Genomic DNA, 22,476 nt, shown 5'->3' on the forward strand with positions numbered 1-22,476 from the left:
TGAGGGGGCAGGAAATGGGGATAGGAAAAGACTGTGGAAAAGAATATGGATTATATCTTGCTGGGAATGGAACCAATACAAGAATTTGAACTGGGAAGCAGCATAATCAGAAATCACTGCCTAATTTGTTTCAAGCCATTTTCTTAGCCAAAGGCTTAGCCCCTCCTCATACTTTCTTTTTTTGTGTGTGTGTGTGGTACGCAGGCCTCTCCGCTGTTGCGGCCTCTCCCGTTGCGGAGCACAGGCTCCGGACGCACAGGCTCAGCGGCCATGGCTCACGGGCCCAGCCGCTCCGCGGCATGTGGGATCCTCCCGGACCGGGGCACGAACCCCTGTCCCCTGCATCGGCAGGCAGACTCTCAACCACTGCGCCACCAGGGAAGCCCCTCATACTTTCTTGAGGGAATTCCCACAAGACAGAAGTTAGGACAATGCTGTCTCATTCCTGCCTTTACAAATCTGAGAGGTGAGTTTTGAAGCTCTTTTATTTTTTTAAATGCCGGTATTCATTTTTTATGACTCTTCAGAGAAGAGTGAAACGGTGTAAGAGTTGTCACCAAAGAGTGCCCTTTATGCACATATAGTTTATGGGTGGCTTTTTAGTCCCCGTGTATGTAGCAGCTATTCTTAGAGCTTTAAATAAACTTGATGGCTTTGAGTTGTCCTTAAGGAACTCAAACCACCAGGCTGGCACGTGTGGACACCACAGTCAGGTTAAGTTAGAATCTGCAACCTTAAAACCTATCTGTTGAACCTCAATTTTTTTTTTTTTTTGTGGTACACGGGCCTCTCACTGTTGTGGCCTCTCCCGTTGCGGAGCACAGGCTCCGGACGCGCAGGCTCAGCGGCCATGGCTCACGGGCCCAGCCGCTCCGCGGCATGTGGGATCTTCCTGTACCGGGGCACGAACCCGTATCCCCTGCATCGGCAGGCGGACTCTCAACCACTGCGCCACCAGGGAAGCCCTGAACCTCAATTTTTAGGGGAGGTTGACTTCAGCATGGGGACGGTTAGAAAAAGGGAATGTGTTGGTTCCAAGTTCAGCTCTTCAGTATTTCTATTCAGACCTTAAGCTCACAACTGAAGCCCCATAAAAGCCTCACACTGATGGACTCACCTTCATTGGAGTGTAGTTTAGAACCTCCCTTGGGGCTTCAATTTGCCACGCCACCTTCACCCAATGGGGCATATCCAAGGATCCCTTCCAAGCACGCAGGGCCTGGAGAGAATTCCACTAAATCAAGTTTTCCTCAACATTTTAAATTTCCAGTGATGTTTTAGCACCTCAGTGACTAAAATTATACTGGTTCTGCCCAGCTGGTCACACCTTATTAAGGATTCAGACCATCATTTTATTTATATACACATACACACACACACACACACACACACACACACACACACACAGCAGCTATAATTTTTTTTAAGATATATGCTTTAATGCCTTAGTTTGATTTAGGGCTACTTATTGAAAGGAAAAGCATCAGTTTAAACTTCCTTGGATATCTTTTTATTTTTTAATTAAAAAAATTTTTTAAACATCTTTATTGGAGTATAATTGCTTTACAATGGTGTGTTAGTTTCTGCTTTATAACAAAGTGAACCAGCTATACATATACATATGTTCCCATATCTCCTCCCTCTTCTGTCTCCCTCCCACCCTCCCTATCCCACCCCTCTAGGTGGTCACAAAGCACCGAGCTGATCTTCCTGTGCTATGCGGCTGCTTCCCACTAGCTATCGATTTTACATTTGGTAGTGTATATATGTCAGTGCTACTCTCTCACTTCCTCCGAGCTTACCCCTCCCCCTCCCTGTGTCCTCAAGTCCATTCTCTACGTCTGCATCTTTATTCCTTTCCTGCCCCGAGGTTCTTTTTTTTTTTTTTAGATTCCATATATATGTGTTAGCATACGGTATTTGTTTTTCTCTTTCTGATTTACTTCACTCTGTATGACAGTCTCTAGGTCCATCCACCTCACTACATAACTCAATTTCGTTTCTTTTTATGGCTGAGTAATAGTCCATTGTATATATGTGCCACATCTTCTTTATCCATTCATGTGTCGATGGACACTTAAGTTGCTTTCGTGTCCTGGCTATTGTAAATAGAGCTGCAATGAACATTGTGGTATATGACCCTTTTTGAATTATGGTTTTCTCACAGTATATGCCCAGTAGTGGGATTGCTGGGTCGTATGGTAGTTCTATTTTTAATTTTTTAAGGAACCTCCATACTGTTCTCCATAGTGGCTGTATCAATTTACATTCCCACCGACAGTGTAGGAAGGTTCCCTTTTCTCCACACCCTGTCCAGCATTTATTGTTTGTAGATTTTTTGATGATGGCCAGTTTGACTGGTGTGAGGTGATACCTCACTGTAGTTTTGATTTGCATTTCTCTAATGATTAGTGATGTTGAGCATTCTTTCATGTGTTTGTTGGCAATCTGTACATCTTCTTTGGAGAAATGTCTATTTAGGTCTTCTGCCCATTTTTGGATTGAGTTGTTTGTTTTTGTGATATTGAGCTATATGAGCTGCTTGTAAATTTGGGTATCTTTTTAAAAAGAGACCTGAGTTTTCCAAATCATCTCTCCTAGACTCTTGTAAATTCTAAATGTATTGGAGCTGTATTTTTTTTTAATGTGCTAAAAGGACACTGAATAGTACATGGGACTCCCAGGTATAACCCTTTTTATAGGCTTGGAACATAATTTTACATTTATTTTTGTTTTTATGACATTGTTGGTCATGGCGACTACTCGATGCCTAGTCCTTATAAACACAGGCAACTCCTCTACCCTCATATCGTTGCTATGGAAAAAATGAGAACCACTTTATAACAACCCACATGATGATATACTTTGCAATATTAGAGCATGAGGAAGTTCTGTGTTTATTATGTGTCAAGGTTGTCAAGCCATCACTAACCAGAGATATACGCCAACAACAGTCACTAATGATAGTAAAGATAAACAGAATTCCATGGAGGAGGGCTGCCTTCATAGTAAATAGGTTATTCAAAGAGCTCTATTAACCTAGCTGGACAATCAGACAAAATACTTTGCCTTATTCAGGGGAGGTTTCCTGGAAAAAGTGGCTCCTAAGGCAGATTTTGCACAGTGTATGAGTGATGTAATTTTCTCTCTTAGAAACCCGATCTCTTAGTTCCAAGGCCACTCCCCAGATTGCCTGACCCAAAGGGTAATTCCCTAGTCTGTTCCCACCAAGGTCACATACATGAGGGAAACCACAAGGCAAGGGGGAAAATGCTCAGGCTTTGGGAGTTAGAGTTCAAAGTCATATGGATTCAAATCCCATTTCAGTTGATACTTAAGATATAGGACTTGGACTTTGCTTAATTGATCTGAGTCTCAGTTTCCTCAACTATAAATGGGGATTGATAATACAACCTACCTCCTAGGCAGATTCCCAACAATTATATGTAAAGTATCCAATGCCTGGGTAGATCATGGGCGCTCAAAAAGTGCTAGCAAACTTTATTGGCTAGCTGGTAGCAGAGTTAATGACAAAAAAAAATAGACCCAGGGATTTCGATCCTGGCTGTTATCTCTGCATATTATGATATTTTCCCAATAGCTGTATGACTAACTTCTTATTTATTTCAGATCTTTGCTCAAATATTACCTTCTCAAGAAGGCCTACAGTGACCATCCATTCTCTCTATTTCACAGGACAACCTATAGCCATATCTCCCAATATTTTATGGTCACTTAACATACACCATAATTTTATTATTTATTAGTTTTATTAGTAATAGTATCTGTTTTCCCATTAGGATACAAGCTCGTCCAGGGTAGGAGTTTTGTCTGTTTTGCCTATTGATGCATTCCCAGCACTTAGCAGAGTCTTGATATTTGTTGAATTAATGAAAGAAGAACTTTGGTTAGGTTTGTTTTGCAGTTGAATATTGGGTCAATTGAAGAAGGGTAATGCTTCCTCATAGTCCTTACAGGTCAGCTTTAGAGTCAGGGCAAGACTGAGGGCACCGCTAACTGGGAGCCCAGAACCAAAGGAAGGCATCTAACTGGCTCTGGCACAAGCACACCCGGCGTGTGAGTGACAGAGGCTCTTCTGAGATAGCCTTAAGGATTCACAACATGCTCCCTTGCCTAAAATTCTTCACACATTATGCCCATCAAGAGGCACAAGGGAAAGATGTTTGAGCTTTCCATGAAAACAGTAGGAAACTCTTGCTAAATCAACATCACCATGAGTGTGATGTCGATCAAGTTCACAGTGTCCAACAGAAACCTGCTTTTTGAAATTTGTGAACAGCTCCACATCCGCTAACTATTCATGCCTTGTTCAAACAGATGTGTCAACATCTCACCAAAATATCAATCAAATGGCAATGACTGGAATTTTAATCAACCACAGGAGCTCCCAAATAGAATGGAGATGCTTCCATAGCAAAAAGATGCTACAAAGTCGATCAAGTCTTTTAATCCTGACTGCTAAATCTTCAGCCTCCACCCTACCCTGCTGCAATTACAGCATAAATTACACAGGAGCAAAGACTATGGCAATGTTTTGTTCCGGGCACAGTGCCTGGCACCTCACAGGCACATGAGAAATATGAACTGAATGAATGAATCAACTTAGTTAATTCAATCTGTATTTCAAAGACCCTTTACAAAACCCAGCTGACACAGTTCAAGGACTAAAGATTTTGCTCAACAGGATGGATGAGACTTGGCCACAGTATATATGGAAAAGATCTGAGAGGTTTTGCTTTTCTCAAGCCTGACATGAGATGAGGGCCAACTGTGCAATTCATCTGCTAAATAAGCTCATTTCATCTGAGCCCAACTTAACAATTAACAGAGGCAATGTGTCTGGAGGATAAGAAATAATGATTCCTCTGCACTTCCAACTGGTCAAGCCACATCTAGAAGAGAGTTGTCCAGGGCTGGGTGCACATTTTAAGAAAAATTCTGACGTAATGGTGGTAGTCCAGGAACTAAGTCTCAGAGGTAATAGAAGGAATTGGGTAGCATAAGAACATGCTTAGGATAGCTAACAGGAGCAAGGAAGACCATTGGAACAGCACTGGATTACCCCCATCACCTTGGCTGACAGCCAGGCCACCCTCTCACATACAAGAGCGTCCCACCAACCTCAGAAGCCCACCAAGCTGACCATCCTGGTTGTGTGAGCAACAGACACTTGTTTTATACCCCTGAGGTTTTGTGCTTGTTTGTCACATGGCTTAATTGCAACAATAGCTAAGTGATACAAAGAGAAATAGTGGAAGGTCTATCTTAGATAAGAGGAAGCAAAATAGTTCTATTTCCTTAGATGATGAGAATAGAAGAGATAATTTAAATGCTTAGTGTCTCTCAAGAAGAAAACTTTTGGCTCTTAGAAACTTAGAGCTTTCTAAGGATTGGAGCCATCCATCAAATGAGTGGGCTTTGCTGAATTTGAGCTTAGAAACCAGCAAAGCCAATGACGCCATCACAGTTTCACCAGGTTCCGGCTGCTGCATTGGGCCTGCCCTGGCTTAATATTAAGGAGCTTGAGAACTCACTTAGATCAGGGACCTTATCTGGTTTTTTTTTTTTTCATCCTTACACATTCAGATAGTGGTACAGGGTCTAGCACATAGTAGGCATTCAATAAATATTTGTTAAACCAAAAATGAATGGAAGATGGCAAGGCTGGTCCCCAGTCCCTGAATCCAACAGGGTAAATTGTTGAAACTGGGTGGAAAAAGCCACACATATCTAACCAAATATTCAGAAAATATTTAGAGGAATATTTAGCAAAGCTATTTTCCAAGCTCCTGAGAAAAGAAACAGGTGTAATAAAGAACAGGCTGAGAAGTAGAAGTAGGGTAATTTGAATATTTTGTGGCACAAAACTCTAAAAAATTCATTTTTATTATTTTTACAAATTAGTGAGAAGTAGCCCAGGGGAATGAGCTGCAAGGAACAGGGAAAAGACGCTGATTCCAAGAGAACAAAAGCTGGTAAATGCTTCAAGGGCAAGGTGATGGTATTTATAAATATACCGGGCCTTAAGCTCATGAGTCCAGTCTTCTGGAACATTCTTCCTCTCAGGTGGATCCTGACGCAGGCTTAACAGATGCCATGTTTTCAAGATCAATGCATGAGGATATAAGCGATAAGCCACATACACAGAGGCCCCTGGCCCTTAGAGAGGACAGCTCTTCTTTTCCCAGACTCTTCACACAGCTCATGAACACATGGAAAGTACTCTCTCCACCATAACAGAAGTCAGCAAATTTTTTTATTAAAGGTGCATATTTTAGGCTTTATGGGCCATATGTAGTCATAGATATTATATAAATGAAAGAGCATGACTGTATTCCAGTATAACTTTACTTATAGATACTGAAATAAGAATTTCACTTAATTTTCATGTGTTACATGTGTTTTTTTTTTTTTTTTTTCGTGGTATGCGGGCCTCTCACTGCTGCGGCCTCTCCCGTTGTGGAGCACAGGCTCCGGACGCGCAGGCTCGGCGGCCATGGCCCACGGGCCCAGCCACTCTGCAGCATGTGGGATCCTCCTGGACCGGGGCACGAACCCGTGTCCCCTGCATCAGCAGGCGGACTCCCAACCACTGCGCCACCAGGGAAGCCCACAAAATATTATTATCCTTAAAATTTTTTCAACCATTGTAAAGACATAAAAAACCACTCTTAGCTTGCAGGCCACGATAAAACGGCAGCAGGCTGGTTTTGGCCAACAGGCCAGAGTGTGCCGACCCCTGCTCCATATTTGCCCTCTAATTTTATCTCATATTTGTCCTCTAATTTTATCTCATATTTGTGTCCTTCTACTGCCCAATGCTAGCAAACAGACTGTCCCTGGAAGATTCTCAGTAGTGATCATTTTGATTCAATAAGAGTAACTTTTAATTTTATGATACAGTTGCATAAAGAAAAGTAGACCCTAAAGTTTTTGAAGGAACCTCCATACTGTTCTCCATAGTGGCTGCACCAATTTACATTCTCACCAACAGTGTAGGAGGGTTCTCTTTTCTCCACACCCACTCCAGCATTTATTGTTTGTAGACTTTTTGATGACGGCCATCCTGACCAGTGTGAGGTGATACCTCATTGTAGTTTTGATTTGCATTTCTCTGATAATTAGTGATGTTTAGCAGCTTTCCATGTGCTTTTTGGCCATATGTATGTCTTCTTTGGAGGACTTATTTACAAAACAGAAACAGACTTACAGATATCAAAAACAAACTTATGGTTACCAAAGGGGAAATGTTGGGGGGGGGGGATAAATCAGGAGCTTGGGATGACCATACACACACTACTATATATAACATAGATAACCAACAAGGACCTATTGTCTAGCACGGTGAACTCCACTCAATATTCTGTGATAGCCTATACCAGAAAAAAAATCTAAAAAAAGAATGAATATATGTATATGTATAACTGAATCACTTTGCTGTACACCTGAAACTAACACAACATTGTAAATCAACTATACTCCAACAAAATTAAAATATTTTTAAAAAAAGAAAAAGAAAAGTAGATCTTACTAGGATTACTTTGTCCCAAGTGACTCCTTTTGGAAATTTCAAGGATCAGGCACTGTTTTGCATGGTCTCTAATGAACCTGGCAATGTATGGTAGAGCTATTATAGATATTCATGAATCAAAGTTCCACTAAACTCATGAACCCTATTGACAGTGCTGAAGAAATAAAAGACATACATTTTCTCCCACAGGCCATCTGTATTCTTATCTAATTGTACAACTAACCCAGCAATGACTTCAAAAGTTTGCTTCTCATCTTGAATGTTGTCAATTTCCTTTCACGTAGGTAGAAAGAAGAAACACGCTGAGTATTTGGAATCAAAGAGTTAGTCTCCTACAGAAAGACTTATAAAATGAATTTTATCTTCTAAGCCCAGATGTTAAGAATAGACTGTTTCCCCAAAATAAATTACTATGATTGTGTTTCATGGAAGTGAAAACCTTAATAATTAATCATGTTTTCCTTTTTACTGTGGCTGCCAGGAAACTCAGAATCAAGTTTGTGCCCCAAATATAGAAATTAAATAAGATATTTATTCTTTAGTTATATGGATATTTTCCATGATCAAAGCTTTTATTTTCCCCCCAATGACATCTTTGTTTTTCCTCACAACAGAATAAACCATGTTAGCAATACGTTCATACCAAGATAAACCAAATGAAGCAATACACTCATATCGAGATAAGCCAAATGAAGCATTTCTTTCAAATATCCTCTTTTTGAACATAGTCTTCCACTTTTCCATATGTTTCCACTCTTCATCTGGCTGTTAGTTTTTGGTTGCCATGGCACTTAATATTTATATAAACAATAAAAAGCAAAGTAACAATTCCTGCCCACTTCCTGTCAACTCCTAGTTAGAATTTCAGATCAAGTGGTACGTGGTTGATTCCAACCCAATGCACCCAGAGATGGTGAGATGAGAATGCCTTGAGCCATTCACTCCAGGTCATTTAGAAAGTTAGACTCATTTTTTTTAATGTCTAGGAGAGTAAAATAAGATAAGGGTATCAAACTATTTTTACTTATTAAGTCAGTCAATAGGCATTAATTGAGCTCCTACTATATGTCAGACATACAATAAAAATTAACCAATTAGATTCTGTATAAAATTTGGGGTCTCACCTTCCTATAAACAGGAAATAGATGTTTAAGCAGCAGAGTGAAGAACTGAGGACATAAGTAATCAGAGCTGCACTGAGGATGCTGGGGGTGAAGTCTGACCTCTTTAGCAATTCGGGTACATGGTGAAGTTTTATGAAATCAGATAGCATTATTTGGAATAAAGACAAATCAGACAGGAACCAGATTAAACTGTAATATCTTACTAAATAAAAAGACTATTTGCAAATAAATAACGTGTTGATTACAAAGAGATTCATACCTTACTCTTCAAGCAAATCTGATCTCTTAGTGCTTAAAAGCCTCTATCTTATGTGTTAAAAGAAAAGTATCCTTCTTTTTAAAATGTACTATAACTTAGCTTTTCACTAATCACAAAGGCACCTGTGGGAATAGTGAGAAATCCACTCAGGCCATGGGATGTGGTGGTTAAGAGCCAGGCTTAGATTTGAATCCCAGCTCTGTCTAGCTAGCTAACTAGCAGGGATACTTCGTCTAACCAGCTGGGTTACTTAGGCCAAATGTTTAACCTCTCTGTGCTTAGTTTCTTCATTTGTAAAACAAGGATATTATTCTACCCTTCCCTGTGTTGTAGGAAGGAAAAGGGAAAAAAATTAAGTGCTTAGGAATGTTGTATAATAGAATGACTAAGGGCAAGGGTATGGCATCAGACTCTGGGTTCAAATTCAAGCTTGATCCCTCATTCGCCTGATCCCTCAGTCACCTTGAGCACATACCTACCATCCCTGTGTCTCAGTTTCCTCATCTATAAAAGGAGGAAACTAGTTGCATCTACCTTGTTGGGTTACTATGGGGAGATGTAAATTTATAGATGTTATTTATAGATGTAAAGTGCTTAGCATACAATGAGCACTCAATTAATGTTAAGTTATCAGAGTAATGTCTGACATATTGTAGGTACTAAATAAGTGGTAGTTAATATTAACAGTATGAAAATTATGCTTGACATCACTAATCATCAGGAAAATGCACATCAAAACCACAATGAGCTATCACCTCACACCTCTCAAAAGGGCTATCATCAAAAAGACAACAAATAGGGGCTTCCCTGGTGGCGCAGTGGTTGAGAGTCCGCCTGCCGATGCAGGGATAACGGGTTCGTGCCCCGGTCCGGGAGGATCCCATGTGCCACGGAGCGGCTGGGCCCGTGAGCTATGGCCGCTGGGCCTGCGCGTCCGGAGCCTGTGCTCCGCAATGGGAGAGGCCACAACAGTGAGAGGCCCGTGTAACACACACACACACACACACACCAAAAAAAAAAAAAAAAAGACAACAAATAACAAATGTTGGCAAGGATGTGGAGAAAAAGAAACCCTCGTGCACAGCTGGTGGAACTGTAAATTGGTGTAGTCACTATGGAAAATAGTACGGTAGTTGCTCAAAAAAATGAAAATAGAACTACCATGTGACCTAGCAATTCCATTTCTGGGTATTTAGCCAAAGAAAATGAAACACTAACTTGAAAAGATATATGCACCTCCATGCTCACTGCAGCATGATTTATAATAGCCAAAATGTGAAAACAACCTAAGTGTTCATCAGCAGAAGAATGGATAAAGCAAATGTGGTATATGTATACGGTAGAATATTACTCAGCCATAAAAAAGAATGCCATTTGTGAAAACATGGATGGACCTCGAGGACTTTAGGCTAAGTGAAATAAGTCAGACAGAGAAAGACAAATACCATTTGATCTCACTTACATGTGAAATTTTTTTAAAAAAAGCTCACAGATACAGTGAACAGACTGATGGTTGCAAAGGCAGGGGGTGGGGCAAAATGCGTGAAGGGGGTCAAAAGGTTCAAACTTCCCGTTTTAAAATAAGTAAGTCAGGGCTTCCCTGGTGGCACAGTGGTTGAGAGTCCGCCTGCCGATGCAGGGGACGCGGGTTCGTGCCCCGGTCTGGGAAGATCCCACATGCCGCGGAGCGGCTGGGCCCGTGAGCCATGGCCACTGAGCCTGTGCGTCCGGAGCCTGTGCTCCGCAACGGGAGAGGCCCACGTACCAAAAAAAAATAAATAAATAAATAAATAAAATAAAATAAAATAAAATAAAATAAGTAAGTCAGTCATGGGGATGTCATGTACAACATGGTGACTATAGTTAATAATACTGTATGGCATATTTGAAAGTTGCTAAAAGAGTAGGTCTTAAAAATTCTCATCACAAGAAAAAAATTCTGTAAGTTTATGTGGTGACAGATGTTAAACAGACTTACTGAGGTGATCATGTTGCAATATATACAAAATCAAATCACTATGTTGTACACCTGAAACTAATATAATGTTGTATGTCAATTATACCTCAACAACAAAAAATAAAAATAAGCCAAAAAAAAAAAAACAAAACAGTATGGGACCAAATGGGAAGGGATAGGGACCATAAAGCTTCACTGGAAGAAAAATCTTAGGAATCATTCTGTCTTATCTTTTTTTTTTAAAAAAAACACCTTTATTGGAGTATAATTGCTTTACATTGCTGTGTTAGTTTCTGCTGCATAACAAAGTGAATCAGCTATACGTATACATATATCCCCATATCGCTTCCCTCTTGCTTCTCCCTCCCTCCCTATCCCACCCCTCTAGGTGGTCACAAAGCACCGAGCTGATCTCCCCTGTGCCATGCGGCAGCTTCCCGCTAGCTATCCACCCTACGTTTGGTAGTGTATATATGTCCGTGCTACTCTCTCACTTCGTCCCAGCTTCCCCTCCACCCCCCGGCCTCCGTGTCCTCAAGCCCATTCCGTTCTATCTTTCATCGGACAGATGGGAACACTAAGGACTAAAGCAACAGTAAGCACACTGTCCAAAGTCCCTGTGCTTTGGGGGCAGAGCCTGGACTGCAACGCAGGTCTTCGGGCTTGCCGTCCAAAGTTCTTAGCCTGAAAACACATGGCATACTTAGTCTTCCTGCCTCAGGGGTGATGAGATTGTAATGGAAACCAGTTTTCATGTCTACTCTCCAAATGGAAAAAAACTGGATGAGGATTTTGGGGGTAGAGCGAAGGGAGAGCAGCCACTGGCAAAGAGACAAAATGGAATCCTATTCCTCAATATGAGGTATATCTGCAAGGCATCAGGATTTAATTTTGGGTGAAACTGGCCAAGGGTTTATAGACTAAAAATATAAGCATGAGAAATAAGAATGGCTTTGGAGAATTATAGACTGATCAGTTACTCTTTTGGATGGGGCCACTTGATGAAGTCATTAATCATATAAACAAAACAGCCTGGGTTTTTAAATAAGAGAAAGTTTACTAGGGGCCTAAAGTGATTACTTTAGTAAGGTCTTTGGTGGTAGATGGCAAAGAAGTTCTTTCAGATGAGTTTCTCATTAACAGGTATTTTTCAAAATTGAGTTGAGTGATGGAGGCATCATTGCTAAAATACTTTAAAGGAAGAAACTATTCAGAGCATTTAGTTCAACACTGCCATTTTATGATGAGGAATTAGAAACGGAGCAAGTGGGCTTGTTCATAATGACTTGGATAGTTTAGTTTCAGGTCCTCAAGGATGGGTTTATGGCTCAAAGTATATGCCTTAAACAAAGAATAGAGATAAACAGGAGAAGTATAATGAATCTACATAATTGCAGAACTCTCCTCCTCCACTCACTGAGAGCTTATAGGATGCCAGAAAAGACACTGAGTTGATCCATACACCTTTATTCCTCACAAGTTAATGAGTTAGGTACTATTATTATGCCACTTTACAGATGAGAAAGTAGAGGTTTCCAGAAGTCTGTGAGTGACGTTAGCACTTGCATCAGAACCATTACCACCACTACATTTTCCTGAGCATGTACCATGCTCCAGGTAAACATTCTAATTTACCTGCATAAGTTCATTTAATCCTTGTAACAGTCTGATGAGGTCAGTACTGTAGTTAATTCTCATTTTACAGATGAGAGAGCTGAAGCTTAGAGAAGGTTAAATAACTGGCCCAAGGTCACCTAGCTGGAAAGTGGCCAAACGAAGAGATAAATCTGGGCCTCTATGACATCTTTAAGAATAATAGCATCGGTGGTTGCCAGAGGCAGGGGATGGTGGGGGGCGGGGGGGCAAAATGAATGAAGGGGTCAAAAGGCACAAATCTCCAGCTCTAAGATAAATAAGTCAAAGGGATGTATATACAACATGGTAACTGTAGTTAACAATGCTGTACAGCATATTCGAAAGTTGCTGAGAGAGTAGATCTTAAAAGTTCTCATCACGAGAAAAAAAAAATTCTGTCACTGTGTGGTGATGAATGTTAACTCGACTTATTGTGGTGATCATTTTGCAATGTATACAAATATTGAATCATTTTTTCGTGTGCCTGAAACTAACATAATGTTATATGTCAATTACCTCAAAAAATTTACAAAGAAGAATAGAAAGGAGAAAGTGCAAAAAAAAAAAAAAAAAAAGAACAAATCCATTTGCAAATCTTTGACTCTTCCAGTGTTAAAGGCCCAAGCTGACAAGGAGATATAAATACTATAGTGAAGACCTTAAGGAATTCCTATAGATAGGGGGAGGAGAAACCCTTGGCATTTCTGTCGCTAACAGAACACACTGTTGAGTAGAGGAAGAACGGGGCTGACCCAGGAGAGCAATTTTTGCTCCGATTATACTAAAGCTCACTACTATTTCAGTGCCATCATCTATCACAGCGGAAGCAATCCATCCATTGCCTGGAATGCCATGTAGTGGAACTGTAAATCAGGCAAGGAAAGAGCCTGATGAAAGTACCTGAAAGATTCAGGAGTAAGGAAACTGAGTGAGGAGGGTTAGGGGAAGAAGCATAAAGAAAGTTGAGAAATAACAGTCAACATGTTGATTTCATCCGTGGACAGACAAGTGTAGCAGAACAACACAAAGGATGTCTCCCAGGGATTTTTTATTTAAAAAAATAGAAAGGAGTGAGGGCGTCTTTCTACTCTACATAGCAGGCAGTCTTCTATGCATTGATAGCAATGTATCACCATATAACTGCATAGAAATCTACTGACAAGGTCTGGGAAATCTAAGTGAATGAATAAAAAGGTAAGCCAAGTAGGAATAATTCCTTATTTTTTGTAAAGCTTTCAGTGCATTGTTAATACTTCGTGTCGGCAAATTTAACCAACATAACAGTGAGGCCGTTTAAACTGTGGCCAAAAAATTAAAATACCAAATAAGTATGAATTGAAATAGATATTCTTGACTGAATGCATTATTTTGTCTTCCAACTGCTTACGTACATAAGCTCTGTGTTTACTTAACTTTTTGAAGAGTCAAACCTGTGACTTTTTAAATTAAGATTTTCTGATCAACCATAAGAAATTATCAGTCACTCATTTATTGATTAAATAACCATTTAATAAAACACACCGTAGCTCCAATACCCTTCAACTCAATTTGCAACAGTTTCTTTTCAGGGATATAGATGAGTTAAAGGAGCCTTTGAACTAACCTGGGGAGGGAAAGTTAAAGCCATTGGTCAAAGTCAATGTTAAATTTAGAGCCAGATGACATGGCAGCTCCCCAATCCCTCTTGCTACAATTTTCTTAGCAAAGCTCTTTGTTTTCCATTCCTGCGGACGACTGCCCCTCACTTTCCACAGTAACTCTCCCCTCATACTGACAAACAGGAAAAAACCACTCAAGTTCTTTCTTACATAATGGTTTGGGTTTTTTTGTTTTTGTTTTTCTGGTTTTTTTTGGTGGGAGACCCAGAACTCAAAGAGCCTTGATGCTTTTTATCAATTCCACTAGTCGTCAAGGGCAGGAAATAAAAATATTTTTCTCCTCTGACTCAAAAACAATACCCCTTTGTGAAGCTGCTAAGAAGCTAGAAATAGCAAATCTGGGGAAAATTTCAGGTGAGAGATATGCATCAAAATATTTCATTTTGCTAAAAATATCTCTAAGTTGGTCTCAGCATTCCAACTCACATCATACTGCAGTTCAGGATGATGAACAAACTATGTTTCCCCCTTATATTGGCAGTAACTCTGAGGTTACACAAAGGAGTAAAGTAACCGGTCCCATGACGTCAAAGTTCCCGTAGGCATTTGCCAGTTCAAAGAAGTTGTTTTCAGAACGGAAACAAGAAAGACGGAAGAGGGAAGAGAGATTCCTTCCCTTCAAATTGCTGCATCTTTACTACCTGGCAACTGGAGTTTAGAGCAAGGACCCAAGAGGTAACTTAGGCAAGTTGGGGAGTCCCACAAAGCTGAATCCATGACAGCAAAGAGTGTGGAGTCCTAATCAGCTGCCCCAGCACAGATAAACGAGTCCCCCTAGGAGGCATCGCCATCCTAAGGGCAGTAGGGCTCATCCAGTGTCAGAGATGAACCTGGTGACAATAGGAGATGTGTGTGGTCCAGGGTAAGCTCCAATGTGCCAGCCCCACAGCAGTGGAGGTGTATGAGAAAATATAAAAAGAAAAGAAAGACTTGGCCTTGGGGAGCAGGGTGAATGCAGCGGAATAACGATATAAACCCTTGGCACCCAGCAGCTCCTGGGCTCCCCTCTCCTCCGTGGGCTTCTCCCTGCCACCCCAGAGTCTCCCAGTCCCAACTTCTCCCCTCAACAGGAGCAGAAAGTAGATGACAGCTAAGTTTTTTTCAAGTCCTGCCAAGAAAAACACTGGAAGGTTAAGAACACAAAAGGCTTCGAATATCTGGCTACTCAGGTTCTTTTTTTAAATAAGTTTCGGTATATACACACACACACACATACAGAAGAAAATTCACTTTCAGTCAGAGGGTTCAAGAATGTTGACAATCTTTTCAAGGAGCCACTATGTTCTTAAACTCTTTCAACAGCTCTATTTGTTCTAAAAAGGGTAACAGATTTATTTAATAGCTGTTTATCTTTCAGCTGGCCCACTGCAAACCAAAGCATAACAGAAAGCATCCAGCATAATCACAGGCTTGGAGCTGAGGGGGCTGGAGGGGCAAGGATGGGGAGTCAGAAGTATGGTAACAAGAGTTCATTGTGCTGTTTGTTGCGGGAAAGCGTGCCCATAGGTGAAAAGATTGAATTTCAGATAAAAATCCAGAAGTAAACATCTGGAGAAGGAATATTTCCATGGCAGTCTTGTCAACATGTCCCCTAAATCTGTCACCCATGCAAAAGAAAAACAGCCACTAGGATCTGTGAAATGATGGTGTGAGCATTCACTTAAGGTACAGTAACATCCTTCTACCAAGTGATAAAAACCTATCACAAAATAGGTGAAACGCCTTTGTTTTTGAAAAGAAACCTGGCAAAGACATCAGGACCCTGGAGTAGAGCACTGCTCTGGGACTCAGAGGCCTGTCAGGGGAGCTGAGATCTGGAGAGAAAAAGAAAATCGTGACGTTTCCTTTATATGCCATCCAATTAATCGTGCTTATAATGCAGACAGAGTGACCACAAAAACACACTTCAGTCAACTGGATAGCGTGCCAGCCTCGATCCTAGGCTCAAGGAAAAAGAAGAAAGCTCCAATTTGGGACAAAATAAACCTAGGGTTTAATTGTCATATATTTTAAACCTGGCCTGTTGTCCTACTCGAGTACATTTCATGAAAAATCCAAGTTTCTTAAATACTAGTTCTTTTAGGGATGAAACACTACCTATGCAATAGTTCAAAGATGTCCCTAATACCACACTCAAATGTATTTCATATGTTTTATGCTTTTATATTTAAATCTACAAACATAGTTTAACATATTTCTATTAAAATACATAATATGTATTTATATAGTAAAAACTAAATACTTTAGCTGAGTTAGACATTTTGTGCCTTGAAAGATAACACTTGGGCTTCCCTGGTGGCGCAGTGGTTGGGAGTCCGCCTGCCGATGCAGGGGACACGGGTTCGTGCCCCGGTCCGGGAAGATCCCACATGCCGCGGAGCGGCTGGGCCCGTGAGCCAGAGCCACTGAGCCTGCACGTCCGGAGCCTGTGCTCCGCAACGGGAGAGGCCACGACAGTGAGAGGCCCGCGTACGGCCAAAAAAAAAAGGAAAGATAACACTTGTCTTAGGGACAAATACTCCTCACTGGAGAAGTAAGTGCTGGATCCACCAATAGCATTTACCCCTGAAACTCTTCTCTCCCTCACAAATCACAAACTCTCTGCAATTAGCTTTCTTTGAACCAACATGTTATTTGCCAATAAAGATAAGCCAGTTAATTATTTCTTGAAAGTCAACTGATCCCTTGACCATTATATTTACTAATCAGTTTTGCCATCATCAAAACAGATTAATTCTTTAACAATAATGTGAGGAATATTTTATAATTTATTTAGTCCTTATTTTCAATGTGTTGAAGTTAATTCATATAAACACACTATAGTAAGTTTCTCTCTTAACTGTTAATACCTGCACTGATGGAAGACTCTCCTCTGACATAAGAAAATATCTATATCAGTTTTGCTCACAGTATAATAGAATGTATTAGATGGGATGGATTTCTGGATACAACTGAAATACCAATGTGGCAATGAACTGTATAAATACGAGTTTTATGGCAACAGAAGAAGAGAGAAACAGGGAAAATAGGTCCATTCCAGGAAATAGGTAGCAAATGCTATTTAAGAGCAAAAAAAGAAGAAAAAGAAAAAAAAAAAAAGAGTCAGGAAACAAAGGGATGCTCAGTTGCCAGACAATCAGATCTTTCTTTCTTCCTTCCTTCCTTTCTTTTTTGTTTTTAACAAGTCTACTTAAATTTATTTTTCTCTTAGGACTTTCTTTTTTGTATGAGTGTTTACTGCTTAATTCACATATTTTAGTCTTCAATTACCTTGGCTGAATAGTTTGAGAGCAAAAACTTCTTATCATTAGAATCTTCTCAGGAAAAAAAAATATATATACACACATATTTATATCTATAGAATATATTTATCCATATCCATTTATATCTAGGAATTTACTAAGCTTGTCCATATTCCTAAAAGCAAAATGCAGCAGCGGCAGCCTGGATAAAATCAATAAATTGAGAACTTCAAGGCTGGTTATTCTGGGAGTGAAAACTTGAAATAGAAATGACAAAGATGAAATGAGATTCTATCAAAATGACTTCAGCAGATTCAGGGTGAAAATCCCAGGCTGTGTAATAAGAGGAGAGGAAACTCGATGCAGTCAGAACTCCACTCCAACCCAGGGCAGCCAAGAAGAAGCCAGCAAGCAGACCAATGCCCGACCACTGCTCACACCACAGTATGGCTGGGCTAGCTCTAGGAAGGGCAGGAAAACCTCAGAGACTTTTCAAGTTCTATCCTTTATGGTATTCGCAGAGACCCAGCCAACAACAGCCAGGGGGCTGTTTACCAAAATCATTCCCTGGCACCACCCACAGAAACGCTGTGGAAATCACTGCGGAAATCACTGCCAAAGCTTACATGGGAATCAAACAGAAGGAACTAAATACAGCCATGTAAAACATGCCCCAGTCATTTCGTAAGCTCGGTTTCTTCATAGACGGCTGTTGTGGAAGAAATGACTGCCTCCAGAAAACAGAGACCCCAGGAATTAATCCAGCAACACAGATAAAAGCAGAATGAAAAATGACTAATTATCCCATTCCACAATTCACACCGGTGACTTACTGCCTCTGGGCTATAAGGCAACTAAGGTTAAAACTGCTCCTCAAAAACAGATATGACAAAAGTGAGTGAATAGTGTAAGGGGCAGGTCTCAGATCACTGTTGTTCCCCAAAGTAAAAAAATAAAATAAAATAAAAAAGATTCACCAAATTAAAATAGCAGAACATTCCACAGACCGGCAAAACCAGATGGAGATCAGCAGTTCACACACATCCTTGTATTTCCAAGAGATGTGAAGCTCCAGGTTCTGAAAAAGACCATACAGAAGCCCACCTGCCATGGCAGTACCAGGAGCTAAAAAGAGAAGATGACCTCGAAGAAATCCAGCCTTTTTCACTCTACACTCTCAAAGTTGGGTGTGGGGACTCAGGATCTTATGACTCTTACCTCCCATCTTTATAACTGCTCTGGTTTTCTCATTCTTTTACTCCTTACCTGTGCTCCTTTATGTGTCAGAGGTTGATTATACACATCACTACTTTGGATGTCCCTCCAGTTTCACGGGTCAATCCAATGCCCATGGTACTTATCTTTCACTACCGTTATATAACTGTAGAGTTGGGCTCTGTACGCCACTCCATACACACACTACTCTCCCTCTACTTCCTCACCCCTCACTCACTGCTGGAAGCTAAGTTTGCAAGTATCATCCTTTTATGTCGACTCAACATAGAGAAAAAGAAACAAGGCAGCTGTGTTCACTGAGTCAATAAATTCATAGTGCTTAACAGAGTCTATACTGTAGCATCCACTAAGGCAAGAACTACGACTGTTAGGTTCAACACTCAATATCCAATGTTTAGTTTGGTACCTGGCACACAGTAGGAGTTCAATAACTGTTTTTTGAGAGATTGGAAGTAACTTTTTCTCTAAATTTCATTTTATTCTTTTATTCTCAAATTATTTTCTCTATTGAACAAAGGAAGATTTGTAAATCACTGGAATCATGGTTTAAGGGAATGAATGAACCAAAAAGACAGGTTCAAAATCTCAAAAGTTCCCAAATTCATTCCAATAACCAGTCCTCCTCCACCACTTCCTCCTGCTTTTTTTCCTCTTCATATCTGGAACTTTGTTACAGGAAAAATTCTAGGCTCTTTACCTATATTAACTAATTTACTCTTCATGAAAACCATATAGGATAGTTACTATATTATTCCCATTTTACAGACTAGGAAACAAAGGCCTCAAATGACTGAGTAACCTGCCAAAGAGCACACAGCTAGGAAGTTGCAAATCCAGAATTTAGGCCATCTGATTCCAGAATGCTAGTTCCTAATGACCCCCCTGCACTGCCTCCTGAAGGACAGCTGTTAAGAGGGCTAACTGATGCCATTCATTCAGTAAAATATTTATTGAGTGCCTACTACATGCCAGATGCCAAAAACACCCGCCACAGCCATGAACATTGTCTGTATATAGTCGACATTCCTTCTGCTTTCCTAGTCGCCCTTTGCCATATCTCCCAAACAGTAAGCATGCAGAATCAGTTGGACAAGGAAATTTAGTAAGAATTGGTTCTTTTTCTTTATCTCAGTCTTTTAAACTTTCTTACTGAAAACAATCACCAATCCTCTCAGCATTACAGGGGACTCTGGTAAGAGCCACTGGGAATATGCAGCAGCCTGGAATGGCATAGGTAGAGACCTAAACGGAAACAGGGAAATGAATAAAATAGGGTTTCTGCTCTATTATTAGACCAAATGTATTGGCAACCTTTTCACGCCTTGCTTAACAGTCAAAAGGCAAGCCACACGGAGGGTACTGGATTCTTGCCCCGTCTTCCCACACTTGGAAAGGTCTTCTAGGCAAGAAGAATTATGGTCACCCAATCGCCCTCTACACACCTGACACAAAAGGCAGGACAGTGGAAGTGGCACGTACCCCTGGGCAGAATTCCTGAGTGAAAGTGTGCAGCCTGGGTTTGATCTGACCTTCACTTTGCTCTGCACCCACCCATGCCATGCAGAACAATCCCCCTTCTCCCCAAGGCTGCTGAATCAGCCCAGCTGGGAACAGCCCAAAGAGAAGCTCAGACTACTGAGACATTTGGTCTATTCAGCACCATGAAGGAAATAGCGGTCGTTCGGTGAGGGAATAAAAATGAGGAGTTGGCTGAATAAAGGTGATAAAAATAGATTTTCCAACTCCATGAAGATGAATCATTTTGCCATGGGGATTTGCCAGGCTCTGTTTCAGCTTCGTTTTCAACCCAGCCTCGTACATTTGACTAAGGAAACTTTCCTTCCTCTAGATAACCAGCGTTAGCATTAGGGCAGTTCTAACGGGACTTTATTAGAGAATTGTCCAGAAATAACCTCCACTCCTTCCCTAGCCTGCAGTAAATATTGGCTTTGAAGGACAAGAGTGAGCTAGGCTGGAATGTGCAGCCCATGACCCCAGGCTCACTGCCCCCTCCATCCCGCCTCAATTTTCTCCTCAGTTCTTTCCCTCCTCATTTTAAGAAATGGAGATTTTTAGAAAGTAACAGGGGTGGTGGAAAGGAGCAGAAGGCGAGGGGGGGCTCAGGTAGAACAGCACCTCAAGGTATGCAGTCACATTTTCCCCAGGACACCATGTGCTGCTGAGGAATACATCTTTAAATGTAGCAGAGTTGCTTCTAATTCACAAAATTATCAAAAATCCTCTTTATTTTGACTAATGTGTCTATGTGCCTTCCATGACATACCCCAAAAGAAAAAACAATGGCTTTCCTTAGAGAATAAAAAAGGCTTAATTAAAGGCAACAGGTGGTTAAAAATATCAAGGAACAAGGTAAACTCCATATAAAAGGAATGTTGGTGTAGTTTAGCCATACCATAAGTGTATAAAAAGGACCTTTAAAAATGAAAACAAGTGATGAAATCTAAATAGCTTCCTTCCTTCACTCGTGGACACCCATCATCATGTATTTTTTTCATAACGGATTTTACTTACCCCTACATGGCCTCATATTCCACATAAAACTCCAGCATACCCACACTTGGGAGGTGGGTGGGGCATCTCTCCTGGGTGCTCCAACAGTCAGCCCGTACACAGCAGCCGAAGCGCCCTTACATCCTCTTTCCCAAAACAGTCCTCAGCATAGCAAACCCAGCTCTGCCCCAAGCAGGCTGCAGCAGCCGAAATGCTGATGCAGTGAAAGAGAACTAACTGGAAGAGAGCGTGATTGCCACACCTATTGGGGAGGGAGGCGGGGAGTTCTGCTCCCACTGAGGAAGGGGGACAGAATCCCCAAGACATAGAGACGCCCAGTGTGATTCTGCAGGAGAGCTCTGTGACAGCTGCCGCTGCATAGTTGGCACCCAATGCCATCAGTAAACCTGCATTTGGAACAGGACCCAGCAGGACCTGAGGGAGGAGAGTTCAAGTCCCAACTCTGGAAGAAAGTAGCCTTGTGACCCCAGGCAGGTCATTGTCCTCTGAGTCTCAGTTTCCTCATTTGTAACAATATTCTGTGATAACTTATACAAGAAAAGAATCTGAAAAAGAATGAATATATGTATATGAATAACTGAATCACTTTACTCTACACCTGAAACTAACATAACATTGTACTCCAACTATACTCCAATAAAATTAAAATATAAAAATATAAACATTTTAGGGCTTCCCTGGTGGTGCAGTGGTTGAGAGTCTGCCTGCCGATGCAGGGGACGCGGGTTCGTGCCCCGGTCCGGGAGGATCCCACATACCGCGGAGCGGCTGGGCCCGTGAGCCATGGCCGCTGAGCCTGCGCATCTGGAGCCTGTGCTCCGCAACGGGAGAGGCCACAACAGTGAGAGGCCCGCGTACCGGAAAAAAAAATAAAAATTAAAAAAAAAACATTTTAAAAATTTAAAAAAATCTCTAAATAGCCTCTAGTTCTGAAATTTTAAGGCCATCAGAATAATCATGAATATAATAAATAATAAGCACAGCTACAATTTCTTGAAAACAGACGATGTACCATCCACCATATTAGGCATTTTACACATACTATCTCATTTAATCCCACGATACTGAGATAAAATTTATCAACCCCATTTTATAGATGAGGACACTGATGAACTCACTCTATGATTCCCCATGAAAATAAAGGATCATCATATCCATTCAGGGTTTTGAATTTAAATGGAAGCATTTAATCTTTGTGCCTGAAATTGAGATGACACCTGAGGATGGAATTTCTCCACTGTTGGGTGATTAATGTGTTTACAGTCCTCTGCTGGGATAATT

The 22,476-nt window shown here is 40.9% G+C and overlaps 1 protein-coding gene across 20 annotated transcripts in view; it reads right to left on the bottom strand.

Moving 5' to 3' along the window:
* Window positions 1-22,476, bottom strand: part of LIMCH1 (LIM and calponin homology domains 1) — a 349,588-nt gene that overhangs the window by 144,632 nt on the left and 182,480 nt on the right. For 4 of the 20 annotated variants that reach the window (XM_067036173.1, XM_067036171.1, XM_067036170.1 and 1 more), the window contains exon 1: window positions 21,196-21,390. The exons of 14 other annotated variants lie outside the window; for them this stretch is intronic. The gene's annotated coding sequence lies outside the window, so the exon portion shown is untranslated. Of the gene's footprint in view, window positions 1-21,195; window positions 21,414-22,476 lie in introns of those variants that run through there. 2 more of the 20 variants (XM_067036165.1, XM_067036164.1) reach the window with 1 other exon arrangement.

This window comes from Kogia breviceps, chromosome 6, assembly GCF_026419965.1.
Source record: "Kogia breviceps isolate mKogBre1 chromosome 6, mKogBre1 haplotype 1, whole genome shotgun sequence".
NCBI lineage: Eukaryota > Metazoa > Chordata > Mammalia > Artiodactyla > Physeteridae > Kogia > Kogia breviceps.